General features: G+C 43.4%; 1 protein-coding gene across 1 annotated transcript in view; it reads right to left on the bottom strand.

The window, feature by feature from the left end:
- The window catches only part of LOC111875763 (connectin), a 641807-nt gene that overhangs the window by 447371 nt on the left and 178608 nt on the right, over positions 1-15828 (bottom strand). The window contains exon 3 of the mRNA XM_023872260.2: positions 10349-10382. The gene's annotated coding sequence lies outside the window, so the exon portion shown is untranslated. The remainder of the gene's footprint in view (positions 1-10348; positions 10383-15828) is intronic.

Here is a 15828-nt window from a genome sequence, read left to right as displayed (position 1 = left end):
ACATTAAAGTTTGCTTACGTAAACGCCCGACTGCTGGCTAGAAGTCAGACTGCACCCGGAAGGTCCTGCGACCGGCCAAATCGACCAAGGTTTCCCGCAGATTCCTCGGTCCTAAACCAACAAAGTGAGTTGGTACCAAAATTCCACGTTGCACTGCATGCTACACGTGCAGCCCCCACTCTCCGCCCGCCCCCGCTCCTAGGTTTAACGTCAAGACTTGCCCTACTGTTTCCGTCTTAATGCTAATTAGTCTTTCCAACATTAATATCAAAATGCCGATTATAAAAAGTAAATATATCTTTTCAATATGTTTCCGCTGTCCATAGACGTCAGCTTCTTAAACTTTTTACCTTCTACAATTTCGAATGATTGACCATCTATCAAGAGTACCTCTGTCAGAAGGACAGATCAAGAAAATTTTCTGTGAACCCTTGAATGTAGGGTCTCGTAATTCCCCCCACCACTTTTTCATCTCACTTTTCCATCATACTTCAAATAGTGCATTAAAAGAACTTAGTGTTGTGACCCCTCTTTGAAAAGGGCAAAGTAAAGATATTCCTGTAACAGGCCGTGGAGACCCACTGGGTTGTGAGACGTCGCGGTTCCCACATTTTCTAAAGAATCGGATCACAGATGGCGGTGAGGTTGTCAACCTTACGCCCCAGCCGCCCTTTACCCCCCAGGAAGATTTCTGGTACTCATGTTAGAAGCTGAGTCTACCCCAGGACCACATAGCGGCTGGAAGTATTAGATCAATTGAAAATTTCAATGACCTAATCGAAAATCAAACTCGCGATCTTCCAGTTTTGTAGCATAGTGCCTCAAGCAAATACGCTACCGCGTGCCCAACAACGACCCCTCACACGTCATCAAACTATGACACATGACATGCATTAGCAGTCATCTACTGTGAAGCCTGGGACTATACACACAAATCTAAAATTCAAAATCTTCATACGATAAAAATAGATGCTTAAGAATGACTGGAAAACATCTCAAACAAATGGTAAATTCTTACGTGTACTTTTTTTTAAATTCGCTTACTGGGGGGTGGAGTCCAACTAGGTCCACTTGGCACGGCGGCCACTGATCGGCCTATTGTAGCCTGCCCGGATGATTAATGATGGAGGATTTGGTGGAATGAAGAATGGCAGGGAAAACCGAAGTACTCGGACAAAACTCGCCCCAGCGCCATTTTGTCCACCACAAATCCCACTCGACCAGACCCGGGATCGAACCCGGGAGGCAGCGATGGGAAGCCAGCGACTAACCGCTTGAGCTATGGTGCGGCCATTCCGTCTATATTTATGAGTTCCGAAACTACGTATATGAATACCTACAGCTTCTAGTCAGAGACACGTATCAATAAATAAAAGTTAATGCTAACAAACAGTAGAGACAGTCTCGTGCGGTGCACACTGACCTCAACTCCGTTAACATGCACGAAAAGAAGAGTTAAACCTAAAGCGCCAAAGGAGATAGGAAATCGAGCATGGGGGAAAGGAGAGAGGGAGATAGGACAAATAAATAAATAAATAAACCAAATTAAAAAAAAATATAATTTTTACATTTTAGCAAAATTACAGACATTAGTAAATAACGTTATTCACATCTTCTGACTGGCAAAATTATTTATGTTGGGCGCAATATTCATTCGCTATGGTTGTACTGACACTTTAAAAATATCAGTAGAAAAGCTCAGAATATGCATTACATACTTCCACAGGTAAAATCTCTCTCTCTTAAAAACTAATTAATATTATAGGTTTCATGAAAAAAGTGAAGATTGTTGTCTTCTAGGATGAAACAGCGTGTAGTCCGGTAGATATTTATTAAGGTTTCGGAGAAACCTACTACTTCCATTTTCAAGGCAGGGAAAGTAATTATAAAGGCAGCAAAATATTTCTAATCCCAACAATAATCTGTGTGAGGGCCACAATTCTCAGATGATGGAACTGGTAGAATCCTTGATAGAAATGTCAGCCAAACAGGCCCTTAACACTCATTTGGGAACAGTCAAATGAATAAAAATCTACTGCTCTTGAAAGGTAACAGGCAAACTGTCCTTTTCCATTAGTGAGCACCATGTTACGAACGCGTATAAATACACGTATTCTTAAGGTAAGGCACTAGCATCATCTTTGACTCCTTCGCCCTTGGATAAAACCTCCGGTCCTTACCGAAATGGAGGCGTGCGTGATGAGCCCGAGAACCGATCCGAACACTGTGGCAAAGAGTAAAAGAATCGACACTTTCCGGGACTCGAATCCTGGTCTTGGAGCTCGCATCCTGTTTACTGTGCTGAGTGAGGCACTGTGGCTCCAAAATACTATAACGATTTAACGGAGTGACTGGAGACGGGGTTCGGATTGGTGACTCAATTTACTGACCACTTATACATCGCTCGAAACCATAAGTAATTACAAGGCCGCGCCATAGCTCAAGCGGTTAGTCGCTGGCTTCCCATCGCGGCGGCCCGGGTTCGATCCCAGGTCTGGTCAAGTGGGGTTTGTGGTGGACAAAGTGGCGCTGGGGCAGGTTTTCTCCGAGTACTTCTGTTTCCCCTGCCAATCTTCATTCCACCAGTTGCTCCACTATCACCCTCACTTGTCATCTGGGGCTGGTACAATACGCCAGAAGTGGCCACAGTGCAAGGGACTTAGTCCCACCCTACTAGCAATTAAAAAAAAGTAATTACAGCACTATCGCTAATCTCCACACCTTACAAATCACCACGGCACCCGCTAAGCCTTTTCCAGCCTGATGTGGCTTCATCAGCCGTTCCCTAGTAATAGCTTCTAACAATGAAGATTCTTCAGCTTGTCGCTCTCAGGCCTTCTCGTCACAGCCGACCGTGCAGAACTCTTGTGAACTGTGAACTCAACTAATTGGATCGCTCTCAATTGTCTTCCCTATAACAACTTTGCAAGGACCAAACAGAAAACGCCGTTTCCAACAAACATTCTATTGTTGTAGACGCATTATTACTGACCCATTACCTAGCAACGGCTACTGTTTACAGAGTCGCAGCTTAGCAACTGTTCTACAGGCCATAGTACTCATCTTAACGGAAATATATAGCGTTTCATACCAACAATTTTCGAAGGGCCTCAGCAACCTCAGAGGATGATGAATCAACTGACAATAATTCTGATTTGTATTCAGGGGGAGGGTCTGGTTCGAATCCCTGTCGGGATACCGACCGTCCTGACTTATTGATTCGTGGTTTTCCTCAGTCCATCCGGGTAGAAGCTTCCTTCGACAAACATCCATTCCATTATTCAGTGTCAACCCGGCACAGGACGCTATATAACGTCCAATGTTGACAGCGTCATTAAATTCATCGCAAACAAAACCAGCGCAAGCGACAAGAGGAACAGGGTGTCTAAGCAAACAGGCTACTGAAACATAATTGTAAAAACCTGCAGTATAAACACCAGGTGGCCCGTACTGACCTATAAATTCATCAGCTGTAGCCTGTTTGCGAGGCTAAGAAGGATAATAGGAACGTTCAGAAACTGTACACAGTAAAACCTTCCTTCTAATCCTTCTGTAGACTGATAAAACACACGTGAATCCGTTCACGCGCCTCGCACACACACAGTTGTGTACGCAGTCTCGAAGAGTGGGCTTAAAGTAAGGGAAATGTTTGGGTTTGTTTGCGCAACAAGGAATTATGACATCACTATGTTCTAGGATACATCGCGGGGAACGCGGTAGTGCAGTTGTTTGAGGAAATATGCTATAATTCGGAAGGTCGCGGGTTCAATTCCCGATGAAGTCACTGGATATATTTGCAATTGACCTAATCCTTTCAGCCGCACTATGGGCCTGAGGCCGACTCTGCTTCTAATGATTACCAGAAATCTTCCATTGGGTAAAGTGCGGCCGGCGCTTAAGGCTGATCTCACCGCCATCTGACGCGATTATCTAGAAACATGTGTGAGCCTCGGCGTCTCACACAACCCTAGGAACCTCCACGGCCAGTTACAGAGATAGCTCTAGGATATAACGCTCTGTAGTATGGTAAATTTACTGACGTTTTAGAGAAACCTGCTGCCTACATCTTCAAGGTAGTAGAGTATACCCTGAAGATGGATGCAGTATTTTTCTTTAAAATTTTGGTTACCTATCAAATCGACTAAACGGTGTCACATCTCGGAGTATATTAATATTCACTTTCACCGCCTTGGTAACCTCAAATCTCACTCTTAACTCCGGTACTGTATGTACATAAGGGATGACAGCGTCATTCGTGTCTCTTCACCCTCGGCAGGAAGTTACTGATTGGTCAGGCCACTGAGTAAGCCCCACAGCCGGACTGAACGCCACCTCGCAATCTCACAGACGTAACCACTTCACACCTGAGTGGTAAACTACTGTACATACCTTCATCTTAATCTTGTTAATGCCGACGAGAACCAGGAAGGAATGCAGCTGAACGGTTCAGATTGTGTGTAGGATGACGATGTTAATGTCATTAGTGAGAAAATAATGTACTAAAACTGCCCAGAAATATTATTAATAATAACAGTTCACCAAAATCTTTATGTAAAGCAAATGCTGTGGCATATTTCCTCAAGCAAGATCTTTGGAGCTAGAGAAACAGCCGTTGCTAGCGAACACATCTGAAATATTATTCGTTTCTGGGCAACGGCCGCAAAAAGACACAACGGAACGACATATGTTGCTAGGGAACAGCTCAATACGTTCACAACACAACAACTGAGATCCCTTCGCATACACATACATATAAATATGTAAGTACTATAATGCCTATGAAAGTTATATTACAGCACCAACATAATGGAGGGAATCGCCGGGCACGGGAGCCGAGCGGTCTAAGGCATGTACTGTCTTCGCTCGCTTGGAAACCGGGGTCGTGGGCTCGAATCCCATGCAGGGCGTGGATGTTTAGTTTGTGTGTGTGCGTTTTGCTGTGTTTGTATACAGGTAGAGGCCTTGCGACGAGCTGATCACCCGCCCAAGGAGTCCTACCGAATGTGTAAGATCTAGAAAAACCGAAGTGAACGGAGAAGTTCATGAAGGTAGGCCTAGGCCCACTGGGGCTGTAGTGCCAAGGAAAGAAAATAATATAGGGAATAACTATATCCATATGTACTACTATTACAGGAAAGTCTTTACCTAAACTAGGTTAACACACAAAACAGATAAAGCGCCAAACAACTCTTAAACGACGAAAGATAAATATTTTACAACACAATTTACACATCACACATCTCCTAAAATACTGGAACACAATATCAATAATGTATAACTGAACTGTCAGGAGTGAATGAATGCTGCAACAGAGACTGTGAGAAGGGCCCCTTCACGTTGCTTCGAACTGCGATTTATCAGCTTAGCAACTACGACAAAACTTGACGACCCCAAAAACTTCTCCTAGTTTTAAACTTATCTTAGAAACTGCATATCTCAAGTATGATTCGAATAGTTAATTAGAAAAATATTTGAAGATTTTGTAAAAATTTTGGTCTTTAATTTTTATTTTCAAGGACAAAACTACGTATATTAATGGCTATGTAATATTAAAATCCAAACTGCATAAAAAGTTATCAGTCCTAATACCTAAACTGAATTAAAAACGGTATATTATTATAATAGTTTCAGTGTATATTTATCAGATATATTTAACAATAAGGCAGTATTGGCTATCAAAAATAAAAATAAAATAAATCGTAAAAATACGGATCCATATTAAAAAGCAATTCTGGAACTAATTCTGAATTTTTGTAAGCACACCTAATGATGACCTTTCGAAGGTCGAAACGTGTAGCGGTACACCTCTGCACAATAAATGGATGGTGATACATTAGAATAGATTTGTCTTTGTTTACGTTCGTATATATCATTTTTGTGTAAACAATCCCATTTGCAATATCACGAAATCCCCTTGCTGCTCTTCTGTGTCTGTCTCCTCTCCAATTCTTTATACTTATGAGGCATATGCAGTCACCTTGTTGTCTGCGTTATCTCCTCCAGACTTTGTTAAAAAATTAATGAGATCATCTTGCTGTCTGCGTGTCGTCATTAGTTTCTTTCGTTTTCTATGCAGTCCGTGTCGTGTCCAATGAAAAGTGGCCGATTACTTTTCTCCAGAACTTTTTTTCTATTCCTTTGCTTACATATACGAAAGTGTATTTACTGCCCATTAATAAATATTTATCGCTCTGATATTAATTCAGATACATTTCATACTTTAAAATGAACTGAACATGAGGGCGGTTAAGCAACCCCGGATACGTGATAATTTTAGTGTCATACATACATACATAAGGTATGGGCCTAACTGCTGGCCATTGCACCGCGACCGTTACTGTTCTATTGCGCAAAATTCTCCATTTGAACCCTTACACAAACCTACAGCAGGTTTCTGCTTACAGGGGCACCATGACAGTCTGGTTCCATGAAACAGCGGCCTGACACTCGTACAGGATGTGTATAGCTGATTCAACGTCTTCTAGGTACGCTTCGCAAATTGCACTGTCTGCCAATCACACTTGGAGACTTCTCCAAAGAATCTGTCCAGGCCCAAAGCTTCTTATGATCTTTCGTAACAAGCTTATTTTTAAGGTGAGGATTTGTTAACCCCACGCCCAACCCCCAGCTGGAGGACCACACCTTGTGAGCTGTCCGCGAATGCATCAAGACGTAGGCGGGTGGACAATATTAAAATGGATCTTAGAGAGATAGAATGGGATGGTATGGTTTGGGTCAATCTGGCTCAGGATAGGGACCAGTGGAGGACTCTTGTGAACAAGGAAATGAACCTTCGGTTTCATAAAGTGCTAGAAATTGCTTGAGTAGCTGCAGAATTGGCGGCCCCTCAAGAAGGGCTCAGCTCCATGCGTGAGTAAATCCCACTTTGAAAACATGTCCTTTTGGGTGACTAGTGTCCCGTAAATATTCCTACCGTCCACCACAGTTGATTTGTTTAATCTTAACAGCTCCTTCGTTCTTCTGGCAGAAGGTCCTTATATGAATCCTTTTGCTTGTTTGAGTGCTGTTACGAATGCGCGATGTTCTGCCCAGTCCCTGACAGCTTTCTTGGCTGAGCTTCCTCAGCGGACATTCGGATCAGGGTGAGCGTGCGTCACTGCGTGTGCGACTTGCGCCTGCAGTCCAGCTCCCTCCAAGTCTACTTCACGTCTCTCCAGATCAGAATAATTTATTTATCCAACCTCTTTCACACTGCACATGGCGCAGAGGAAGGTTTCGGCCTGCTGGTGGGGCACGCCTCGGCCAACGCAGTCGTGACATTAACAATGAAAAGAGGAAAATTAAAAAATGAAAAAGAAAGTCAGAAGAGCAAATTAAAGGCATTAAGTAGCTACACGTCTGTGTCTTCTTCCCGCCTACGGCTTCTCTCCATCGGCACACAAAATCACTTAACATAACCGTCTGGGATGAGATGTGTTTCATATACACACTTCCTGCTGTCTGTCTAGAACAGTGGTTCCCAAATTTTTCGGGCCACTGCCCCCTAAGGTAAGGTAAAACTGTCCCTGTGGCTAACTAATTAAGTACTACGCTATGAAGGGGTGCGGGGCGAGTGAATGTATAAATCCATATTTTATTGACCTCGGTACTAACTGGAGTCGAATGTCCAGCTTCATAAGCCGGCCGCTTTACCCCCGGAGAAAGAGCTCCCTGTACCCATTGGATAGGAGGTTGGGTGAACTACAGAGCCGGTCTGGAAGAGGTGGAGAAAAAGTTTGAGCCTACCGGGACCCGAACTCCGACCTCTGGCTCGTCCAGCCCATAGCCAGTCGCTATACCGACTGAGCTTTCCCGGCTCTTTGGGCTCTTGGTGCCATAAACACATCTGTAATGCCTCCTGCCCTACCCTATAAACAAACATTCTTCAGAATAGCGTTCCGCACAACACGCTAAGGACGATAATAATGTCACGTGGTGCAGTGACTGTAGACGGGTTTTGGATTTATGACCGGATTTATTGGACAGTTTTACATACAAGGTGTGACTACATTTTCATTTCCCTATTATACACATAGTAGTGTCCACAGTCACGTTTTCACTGTTGTTGCTTGGTAGCGGCTTCCAATGGCGGACGTTCCCCTTACTCTTGGTTCCCGAACTGTCTCCGTGCCTCAGCTACCAGCTTCTCACAGCAAAACTCACAACGACTGAACCCCAGCAGTTCTCAAACTACTGACCAATTTGTCCTGCTTATAATATCTCGGCACGGGCCACATAGAAGACACTCTTCCTTTGCTGCTGTTTACAACCGCTGACTAGTAACGGCCGTTTTATAGTTGCTTATTTCCCGGTCGTTGCAAATATCCTTTCCCCCACGTGGAATCAGAAACCACAATCCCAGTGTTGAAGCGGTATCAGACAGTACGCGCCTTATACAGCGCGGCAGATATTATAGGCAAATCTCATGATTTATCGTACAATATTTCTAGCACTGGTTGGGTTCCATCCCAGGAACTACTAGACTCTAGTAGGCTAGTCACTAGGCGACTTTTCGGTATACAGAAGTTCCGGTTTATACAACGAATGTGCAGCGTCTCAATACGAACACCCTGTAGAATAAAATAATATAACAACATGCACACATTGACGTTGCCGATCGCAGTGGTCGCGAGGTCTAAGGCATGACATGTCTTCGCACACTCGAACACTGGGATCGTGGGTTAAATCCCTCTCAAGGCATGGATGTCTGTGTACGTTTATTTTGTGTTTGTGTTGTTCTGTGAGTAGGTATCGGCCTTGCAACGGGCTGATCCCCGTCAAAGGAGTCATACGGGGTGTGTATAAATTAAGAAACGGAAATTGCAGCCAAGGTCCTCAAGGGCTGTAGAGCCATAGATAAACGTTGAAGTTGTAACGACTGCTGATCGCTGGATTGTAACGCCTTGTAGTTCAGGAAGATCTTGACCCTTCGGGGGAACATATCTTCTTTGTTTAATGGTTCGACGCTGAAGATGAAAGCGTTAAGTTTCTCCAAAACGTCCGCTATATCCGAAACTCATTCACGGCAGCGTGAAATTCGTGTTTAATGACGAAAACGAAGCAAACTTAATAACTCAACCAGGATCGATTTTCTTTCGAACGTCTTAAGTTTTATCTGAAACGACGTTTCGAAAATTCGACTGTATCTCCGTCTTCAGGTAGGAAACACAATGCTGGTGCAGAAAATTGATCAGTGCACTAATATACTGTGGCGTAGAGACCCCTTGTTAGGCGGTGACTCTGTAAACAACGACCGTTTCTGGGCAACGGCTCGGTAAACGTGGTCCCGCGGCAACGAATACGTACGCAACAATAGAGATACTTTTGGAAACGGGGTATTATCTACGTGGTCCGTGTCCAGATAATGTAAACAAAGGACGAAGATAGTTGTCAGTTCAGTTCAGTTTGGTATGAGTCTGTGAACACAGGACCTGAGCGCGTGAATACGAAGAATGTCCACTATTAGAAACCGCTGTCAGAGAACGGTTGCTAAAGACACAGCAGGCTGGAAAAAGACTTAGTGGGGGCTGTGGTGATTCGTAAAGTGCGTCGATCAACGATAGCGCTGTAATTACTGGTAGTTCCGAGTCGTGTGTACAAGTGGTCAGTAAATCCATTCACCAATCCAAACCCTGTCTAGTGTCACACCCCTACGCGTGATAATACCTTCATCACGATCCAATTACAATACTTCAATGCTTTTTAAAAAGCTTAAAGTGTTAATATATTTGGGGGCATAGACTTATTCCTAGGCAACGAGTCGGTAAAGACATCCCGCGGCAACAAATTCGCAACAACGGAGGGCATCCGTTGCTAGGCAACGGATGTTTCCTGTGTGGTTCTACCTGAGGCTATATAAGGAGAAACCAACAATATCTGACAGCTCAGTTGGAGGACTAGTGCTGTCAGAAGTCGAGAGTGTCCAGTCGAAGGTAGTGTTCTGAGAAATGTTGTAACAAGTTGCATAAAGGCCCAATAAATTTGACCATGAAATCCAAAACCCGTTTTATAAGTCGCGAAAACCCCTAATATGTGACAATATAATACATTTCATAACATAAGGACATTAGATGAACAACGTACTTGTACAACACACCCGCATGTGCCAGCTTTATGAGGTGACTCTAAAGGCTCTATGCACCTGACGATGGCCAAAAATAGGCCGAAACAGTAGTACATGCAAACGTATGTTCTGTCTATACCAGGATTCTGTCGACTGAGTACTAATGGTAATAAACGTTATCTTACCCATAAAATAATGCTAGAATATAATACTTATAATAATCACAATATTTCAGGTCTTATTCACGTAAGAGATACTCATTCGAACGGTTGCGTTTGTACTTACATGTATCGGGATTCTCGGCTCGAGACCCAGCAAGCTGAAACATAAAAGTGATTTTAGTGTAAAGATTCTCCAATGGAATACGCCTTGGACACAAATATTTATTACAATAAAAATAAAAGAGATTCCTGGTAGGGCAATGTTAATTTAGTAAAACAGACTGGTTAATTATTGTTTCTGACACTGCCACGTATTCGGGGTTACCGCGACTAATAATAATGAGTTCTGGAGTTAATGCTTGGATTTATTGGCACTTCTTTACAATTACAATCACTGCTTCTGCAGGAAGCCTGTCTGACGAATCTCTCAAGAACCTCTGACTGATCTCTGCTACTGCGAATGCACGAATCAATTCCCCTTTTATAACTTTCACGAGGCCCGAATAGAAGTTAGTAAGTCGAACAGTTAACTTTTTCCGTTGTCACGGGAGTGACTTTGTTTAGCGGACTGCTGCCTAGCAACGACTCGTTCATTGCTATTCCTTGAAGCTCGAACGTGGTTACCGAGTCGTTGCTGGGCAATGGACGTCCTCTCCGGATCCACTATTCCGGCTTTCAGCCGTCGTGTCACAATATATTTAAAATATACAGTTCTGGGAAGAACTTTCACTAAATACTGAGTATTTGACACGACACGGACCGCATAGAAAACAGCGCGTCCAAAGTTTTCTGCCGTTACATATGTATTCGTGGCCGTGAGAACGTGTTTACCGAGCCGTCATCCTAACAACATTAAGGGAGACACACAGAGAGCAAGATGACCATAATTTTACTTTTATTCTATTCAAAATAAGTAAGAAACGTACAATTTTTGCTATGCTTAATTGAACACCGTGCCATGAGGGCATAAGTGGCAAGGGCATGTTGCTTCAAGCATTCATAACTTCGGCACTAGGCGGAAGTTAGTGACTGTCTTCAAGCCCCAACAGTTTTACCCTCGGGGTAGGAGCCCCAGCTACGCACTGATTAGAAGGATGAGTGGGCTCCTGAGCCTGTCGACACGGACCCTTCACCAACTGTGATTTTAATTAATTCGTCTGAATAAATGTGTAGTCGCCAATAGAGGATGAAAAACGTGTCCTTCAGGCTTAATACTATTCAATACATGAAATTCTGACGCGAAGGAGAATTTTCTTGTCGAAGTTTGGGAAACGGTAGATCATCATTCAGGAGGCATTCGCTTCGAACGCTGGATGTTAGGGACACTGATTATCCTGCCAGATGATTTTCGTGTTTTTCCTTAGACCCTTGAGATAAATGTTGAGATATTTTAAAATGGACCACTAATGCCTCCCTGCCACATGCCTTCAAATTCATTATGCAGTATCAAAATATTATTCAAAACCACAGTCCCGGTGCAAGTCAGAATAGCTCAGTGTCGGTATAGTGATAAGCTACGGGTTGGACGCCCGTATTGAATTGAAATTCCTGGAAGAGGTAAGAGATTTTTATCTTCTGACAGATTCTGGCACCGATCCAGCCTCCTATCCTATTGGTCCCGCTGGCTCTTTCACCGGGGGTATAGCGGCCAGGCCGTGAAGCTGATAACTCACCTCCATCCAGTGCAGAAGTCAAGAATGGTGGAGCTACACCTCAGCACCCCATATGTCAGCATAACGTGGTGGTTAATTAAGCACAGGGAACATGTTAACTCTTACCTTATCACAATCTGACAAAATGTCGTTAAATAAATTAAAAAAATAATAATTCACTTCATTTTACCATATTCTTGCTATTTAGTATAACAGAGCAGTGTTTTCAGGGTGACTGGTTTACGATTAGTGAGAAAAGATTAGATCACAGAACCCTGAACATCTGTCCTTCAGCCGAAAACGTTTATATATTTCTCATTACTGGAGTTGCCGACCACAGTGGCCGTGCTGTCTAAGGCATGAACCGTCTTCGCCCGGTCGAACACTGGGATCATGATTTCGGATCCCACTCGAGGCATGGATGCCTGTGTGCGTTTATTCTGTTTGTGTTGTCCTGTGTAGGTACCTGTCTTGCGACGGGCTGATCCCCCGTCCAAGGAGTCCTACCGCATGTGCATAGAAAAAGAAACTGAAAAGTGGCCAAGGTCTACAAGGGCTGTAGAGCCATAGGTAGAGTACTGAAGTTACTTAATGCTAAGTGGTTTTGTGACTCAGTTCCTGGGCATACCAGTCCACGAAATGTGAACGCAGAGAATGCAGTTCTCTCCGCCTACAACATTGTACTTACAAACCCTTCAGGATATGACTACATTATACCAAACCCACGCCGCACAGGGTGGTCTTGAGACATTGCTTCCAAGTAACACTGGTTCGAGCCCCTCCAGTGACTCTTACGTGTAAGATATTTACAAGTACATTCCTGGGAAGAAAGAAGCAGGGAATGGAGAAGGGAATAAGAAAGGGAAAGATCTAGAAGTTAAGAAAGGAAAGAGAGAGAATGTAACTTCGAAATAAATGGAATACAAAAGCATCGAGAAGGAAGAAATACGGGGAAACAAGAAGGAAGAGAGTTTGAGAGAGGTAGAGCTGTGTTTTAGAGCTTTCTTCTTCTTTTTCTGTGGTGCGTTACTTTCTTACGCTGTCAGTGCTTCAGACCACGTAGACGCGTCGAATCGTAGAATAGATGAAGAAATGGAAAGGACTGGGAAAGAAGTGATCATGGTCTAACAGAAGTATTAGCTTCGAGGAACTGAGGAAAATCTTGCTTCTGGGATCCTGTGTCATACAGCTGAGCCCATACATAATTAAAACAATGATAATAACAAAGGTCAAGCTATCCCTGTAACAGGCCGTGAAGGCCCATAGGGTTGTGAGACATCGAGGCTCCCACATTTTCTAGACAATCGGCTCACAGATGGCGGTGAGGTTGTCAGCCTTACGCACCGGAATCCCTTTGCTTCCACAGGAAGATTCCTGGTACTCATTTCTGTTAGAGGCTGTATCGATCCCGAGGTCATAGTGCGGTTAGAAGGATTAGGTGAATCGAAAAACAATTACCTCTTCAGCATTCGATCCCGCGTCCTTCCGGCTCGTAGCATAGTGCCCCAACCAACTGCGCTACCACGTGCCTCCAATAATAATAATAATAATAATAATAATATTCATGGAGCTGGGCCGTTCTTCAGAAGCCTCTGGCTGAGCAGCTACTCAAGAATTTCCCAGCATTTTATGAAACCCGAAGGTTTATTAGCGTGTTCACAGGAGCCCTCCACTGGTCTCAGTCCTGAGCCAGATCAATCTACGAGTAGTCTATACAACCCCAAACTGTCTCTCTAAAATCTATTTTAATATTTTCCAACCACCTACGTCTGTGTCTTCCCAGTGCTCTCTTTCCTTCTGGCTTTCTCATCAATATTCTGTATGCATTTTGCTTCTACCCATTCGTGCTACATGCCTTGCCAGTCTCACCCTCCTTGACTTGATTTTCCTAATTACACTTGGCGAAAAGAATGACGATAACAATGATGATGGTGATAATAATAATAATACTAATAATAATAATAATAATAATAATAATAATCTGTAAGGGCTGAACTCGTTAGCCCGTGAAAGATGAAGCCATCTTCTTGGCGTTCCTGGATCACGTCTTTCTATCGGCTGTTAACGAAAACTTGACTGGTAGCTCTTTCTGATTGCATCGTTTGTACGTACTGTGGCATATAGACCCGCTGCTAGTCAAAGACCTCGAAACAAACAAAGAGAAAACAGGCTTTGTTATGCAAGAGTGCTGTAAATACTCCTCTACAACAATAGGGTTATTAGGAATGGTGATATGCAACCCGCTAATAGGCAGTTGCAACATCTGAACAGTGGGTACAAGCTGCCGTTGTAGCATAAGATATGTAAGTTAGGCATGATCTGCTCTCTAAAGCCTGTACTGACAGAGGACTTGTGTGCAGTGCAAAAGAGAGAATTTTCAATTACCTGTTATATGTGCGAAATACACACTTGACGAAAGGCCAAGCGTATTCATAAGAGACAAACACATCTTCTCGTCAGAGAGAATGTTACATAAGGATTACTCACCGCAGGAGTTCAATTGGGAAAAAAATTCCGGTCTTGGCCCTCGAAGGGCCCGGAGTCAAAACGAACTAATTGGCGGTAAACCACCAGTCGTAAAGTAAATTTTACTTTGACTTTGATTGGCAGTTGAGTCTGTGGAAGAACGAGAATGGGTACACCGCTGTACAACAGAGTACAACCGGGACTTGACGTGAGCTGTAGTTACATTGAGACTGTTATAAATCCGTTGCCAGGATACGACTGGGGAAGACTGTGAAGACTTAGTCTGTCCTTGTGGTACAACGGAGTACAACCGGGACTTGACGTGAGCTGTAGTTACAGTGAGACTGTTATAAATCCGTTGCCAGGATACGACTGGGGAAGACTGTGAAGACTTAGCGTGTCCTAGTGATTTGTGAAGTGCGTAGATTAGTGATAGCGCTATAACTGATTGTAATTAATAGATATTGTAACAGAAGACGTTAATAAATCCGAACATCCAATCCAGAACCTGTTATTGTTAGTCACAAGACCCAGGATACATGCAAATTTAATAAAATATAGATATTTTCTTTTTAATAAGGACTGATTAATATGTACGTTACCATTTTAAGCCGGTCGTGCTTTATTAGTTAAGAACAAACCAAACTTTGCCTCAAGATGGTCATATAGATCAAAACAAGTAGTGGTATATGTATTAAAACATAATACTGATATTTTTAATGTTAGTTTTATTTACTGATTTATATGTTGAAGGACATGCGAGTGCCTATAATAAAATATGCAAAAACAGGATATAAAAAATAAAACTACTGCACATATAAAGGGGCACGCCGTAGCTTAGTTGGTTGAGATCGTTGGATTTTTCCAATTGACCTAATATTCCCAGCCGCAGTATCGCCCTGGGGTCGACTCAGCCACTAACATAAATGAGTACCAGGAATATTACTGGATTATTCTTAGGGGGAAAGGGCGGCCGGAGCGTAGAGCTGTCAACCTTACCGCCATCTGTGAGCCGATCGCCTAGAAAATGTGGGAAACTCAGTCTCTCACAACCCTATGGGCCTCTACGGCCTGTTACAGGGATACCTTTACTTTTTACTTTTGTTTACTGCATATATACCTAACCCCCTCGTTGGTGTCTCCACCTTATCGTGGTGAGGGAGTTTGAGTATGCCAAGGACACTGAGAGCTATACCAGCGGTAGCGTAGCTACTGGCAGGGCCTCCCTTGCTGGACAAGTCAAAGGGTAGGCATCAGACGAAGAGAGACACCAAAAACCAAAAACTGATGCCGGAAGCAGCGTCATCAGCAGCGGCTTGAAGCACAGAGCAAATGATGTTCGAGATAGTTCAAGCTCGTATAGCAACAGGCGTGACCAGAGTGGTTTGAACGGCTGTTGTACTGCGATATGGAAAGCAAATGGAAAAACTACCACATTATCACTTTTCCTGGATGGTCTCTTTCCAAAAACAGAGATACCATGTAT

Source organism: Cryptotermes secundus, unplaced genomic scaffold (assembly GCF_002891405.2).
Source record: "Cryptotermes secundus unplaced genomic scaffold, Csec_1.0 scaffold667, whole genome shotgun sequence".
NCBI lineage: Eukaryota > Metazoa > Arthropoda > Insecta > Blattodea > Kalotermitidae > Cryptotermes > Cryptotermes secundus.
Note: the sequence above shows the minus strand (reverse complement) of the source record. Positions and strands in the feature narration are given on the sequence as shown.